Raw genomic sequence first — 4,570 nt, 5'->3', positions numbered from 1 at the left:
AATACCTTAAAAAGTATAAATAAATGTATTTTATCTTCCCCAAAAGAAAAACTCATTGAAATCTAAAAAAAAAAAAAAATTTTTTATGCTATGAAAGTATTTTATATTATTCCTATAAAAGCCAGAACAGTTTTGTGCCTATTCAAGTCCTATGTTTAATAGACCATGCGGATAAGAGTAGTAATTTGTGAACAAATTAATGAGGTAAATGTAAGTTTCAAAAATTTTTTGGAGGGAATAACTTTTGTTTTTAAAATGTGCTGGAATTTTCACACCAATCATTCACCGTTTGTATTATTGATGACTGCTACGCAAGAAGACATTGTAATTTGGTTCTGAGAAGAATCTCTGTATCCTTCCATGTGTGACATACTTTCATGATGGCTCCTTTTACTCATGCACGACAGTAAGGTAAGTTCTGGTTGTTAAGGTTACATATTGCCTTCAGGGGATGGCTTAAAGTCATCCCAAGGCCTATTGACACAGAGGGGAAGGTCTTCCTCTACTGTCTTCTACAGAAATTGTTATTATTAAAGAACTTATAGAAGGGAAATTTAGAAGTCACTATTAATGATTATCACCTGGGAGGTGATGGGCAATTTCATTCTTCCCTTTACACTATAACACAGATACTTTTAGAAATGTTTTTGTTTGCTTATAATATATAATTGGCACTGGAGTTGTTATCTCAAAGAATCGTTCCACTGAATTCCATATGTAATGAATGTTCGCTATTCACCAGGAAATGATCTAGTGATGCATACATAGATGAGAAAGTAAATCAAGGTCCCTTGAGTTGACATGAAAGAGGAGGAGACTAATATACAATGAAATAAAGACAGCCGAGTATGTTGAAATGCTGAAATAGAGCTATCTACCAGGTGTTATTGGATTCTAGCAGTGGAAGTAGCTGACATTTTCTTGTTTGGAAAAAGACAAAGGGAAGGTCAGGAACTTCACTTCAAAGATGTCAAGCATCACTCTCTTAATATGAAAAATGACAAATTCCCACCGCTGTTCAGTTGCCTCAAAAGTATTATCTCTTACTCCTACTCTAATGTAGCAGGATTCTGAAGGAATTCAGGGATGGCCAGCTATAGTGGAGCTTAGGTTGATCCCTGTGAATAGTATCTGCAACAGAAACTCAAAATCAACCTGAAAAGACAGAAGAAATGCATAGCCATATAAGAAATGCCGTATATACACACACACACATATATATATACGTATATGGCTAAGAGTTTCTTATAAGATGGTGCATGTATACACCCACACATATATATGTATAAACACACACACACACACACACACACACACGTACCATCATAATAAATAACCTAGCTTTTTAGAACCTCCAACTACTGATAGTAATTTATATAATTTCATTTTTACTTGTAAAAACTCATTGGCATTGAAAAGAAGCCATCAAGCAAGATAGCTTACTTAAACTATTTTGCACCTATGTACATCTTGACTCAGTGGAAGCAGGACAGAATCAGATAAAAATCTAATTACTTTGCAAAGGAATTTAGCAATTGGTAATGTGATTAATATAAACAAATCCTAGCTGGAATTGACTTCAGTGTCTGCTACTGTTTTATTAGAAAATGGTAATATTTCTGCAAGCAAATAAAAGTGCTTTAACTGATGAAAGGTAATATTTATTTTTAATACAGAAAAATGATGAGAAATTCTAATTTTTGAGCAGGAATTAAATAACAAATACACAGATATGTAAATATTGGTGAGTGGGAAGGAGGGGGTATTTAAATGACATCTATCAGATATGGTTGTGGTTATGTCAATATTAGCATGTAATTTAGACAACTAAGAGCATTCATCCAACATATAAAATTTATTTATCCAAAGTAGAATGAAATGATCTTTAACATCATATAAAAGAAAGACAATAGTTCATTAACAATAGGCTAAAATATATTCAAAATATAGGTGAAATAAATAACTTATGATATTGAAGTAAACATTTTTTTAAAATTTAATTTTATGTTGTCAATATACAATGTGGTTGATTATTGTGGCCAGTTACCAAAACCTCCCTCTCTACTCCCTCTCCCCCCTCCCTTCCAACAACCTCCTTACTGTTTGCTTGTCATATCAACTTCAAGGAATTATAATTGTTGTGTCTTCTCCCCACTCCCCGTTTTTTTGTGTATTTTTTAATTTATTTTTAGCTCCCACAAATAAGTGAGAACATGTGATATTTCTCTTTCTGTGCCTGACTTGTTTCACTTAATATAATTCTCTCTAGGCCCATCCATGTTGTTGCAAATGGCAGTATTTCATTCTTTTTTATAGCTGAGTAGTATTCCATTGTGTAGATATACCACATTTTCCGTATCCGAGAAAAAGGAACTCTCATACATTGTTGGTGGGAAGGCAAAATGGTGCAACCCCTATTGAAAATGGTTTGGAGGTTCCTCAAACAGCTGAAGATAGATCTACCATACGACCCAGCTATCCCACTGCTGGGAATATACCCAAAGGAATGGAAATCATCAAGTCGAAGGTATACTTGTTTCCCAATGTTCATTGCAGCACTCTTCACAATAGCCAAGAGCTGGAATCAACCCAAATGTCCATCATCGGATGAGTGGATACAGAAAATGTGGTATATCTACACAATGGAATACTACTCAGCTATAAAAATGAATGAAATACTGCCATTTGCAACAACATGGATGGACCTTGAAAGAATAATACTGAGTGAAACGAGTCAGGCAGAGAAAAAGAAATACCACATGTTCTCACTTATTGGTGGGAGCTAAAAAAAAATAAAATAAGAAAATATTTTACTATACATAGCTTCTATTGCAACTCATAAAATGACTTATAAATAAGAAGTAAAAGAATTAGAAGAATTTTCTTGGTTTGTTATACTTTTATTTTTTAACTAATACTATTTTTAATTGACAAATCATAATTATATAAATTTATGGGTACAATGTGATAATTTGATATATGTATACAACATGGAATGATTGAATTGAGCTAATTAACACATCCATCACCTCATTTATCTATCATCTTTATTGTGAGACATTTGAAATTTTCTCTTATTTTGAAATATACAATACATTATTATTGATTTTATTCACCTACTGTGCAATAGATCTCAAAACTTATTTCTCCTATCGGAAACTTTCTTTTTTCTTTGTTATTTTTTTAAAAAACATTATTTCATATGAATTTTAGTTAGCTTTATGGGACAGTTAGTAGATGTTTGAAAAAGCCTAATAACAAATATAGCTCAGAGGTTGTCGGTATCTGAGACACTAATCAGAAGTGCACACTGGGACAATGCAGATGAACCTGGGGGATATTATTCTAAGTGACACAAAGAACAATGATCCATGATACCACTTATACGAGAATCTAAAATAGTCACACTCTAGAAGCAGAGAATGGAATGGTGGTCACCAGGGCCTGGAGGGTAAGTAGAGGAGAGGAAAATGGAGAGGTATTAGTCAAAGGGTACATATTTCTGGTTATACAAGATCAATACATCTTAGAGGTCTACTATACAGCATTGCACCTGTAGTTAACAATACTATGTTGTATACTAAAAAGATTGCTAAGGGCATAGATTGTATACGAAGTGTTCTTTTTTTTTTTCCTTTTTGTCTTTTTTCGTGACCGGCAACGGGATCGCAACCCTCGNGAGCGGACCGGTCTCTATATGGGATCTGAACCCTCGGCGGGAGCGCTGCCACACTCCCAAGTGCCGCACTCAACCAAATGCGCCACTGGGCCGGCCCGATATGAAGTGTTCTTATTTGCTCCCTTATAACAACAACAACAAAAATTAAAGAGGGCAGGAGGAAACTTTTGGAGATGATGGATAACTTTATGGCATAGAATGTGGCTTCATATGTATATACTTATCTCCAAACTCATCAAGTTGAATACATTAAGTATGCACTTTTTTATATGTCAATCATACCATGATAAAGTGATTTTACAAAAATGCACATACTCCAGATGTGGTTACAATCCTTCAAATATGCTGATATCTAATAACTTTCTAAAATGTCATTATCATCATGGAGAGTGGCAATGATTTTTTCATTAGTGAAATAAGTTTCATTACAGAAGTAAGACATGAGGACTTGCTAAGATATCGTGTGGGGGCTTCTGTCTCATGCGGAGAGCATCCCAGCTCCTGGTGCCCCGGGTCACCTCTAATCACTGTGCTGCTGTGAATTCCATCCAGCCCCATGAGCAACCACTTCCAGAGGATGCTTTGGCCTGATTCTAACTAGATGGCAACCAAACCCTGCTAACAGGAAACTGCCGTATTTGTCTAAGTGAACCTTTCATGCAGGGTGTTTGTCAAAGTACTCAAAAAGACAAAAGACTGGGATTTAACGAAACCCACAGAGCAGATTATATGACTTTTTCTGCTTGATTGTTAAGTGGCTGAAAGTGTGGTAGAATTTGTTTAAATTTTGCAATTTGCTCTCATTTAAACATGAGAGGGTAGTGTGATCAGGAGGTAGAACTGTAACTCTCACCTTTAACAAAAGGCTACTAAGGGCTACCGAAAAGAGAT

This window comes from Galeopterus variegatus, unplaced genomic scaffold (genome assembly GCF_000696425.1).
Source record: "Galeopterus variegatus unplaced genomic scaffold, G_variegatus-3.0.2 Scaffold2998, whole genome shotgun sequence".
Classification (NCBI taxonomy): Eukaryota; Metazoa; Chordata; class Mammalia; order Dermoptera; family Cynocephalidae; genus Galeopterus; species Galeopterus variegatus.
Note: the sequence above shows the minus strand (reverse complement) of the source record.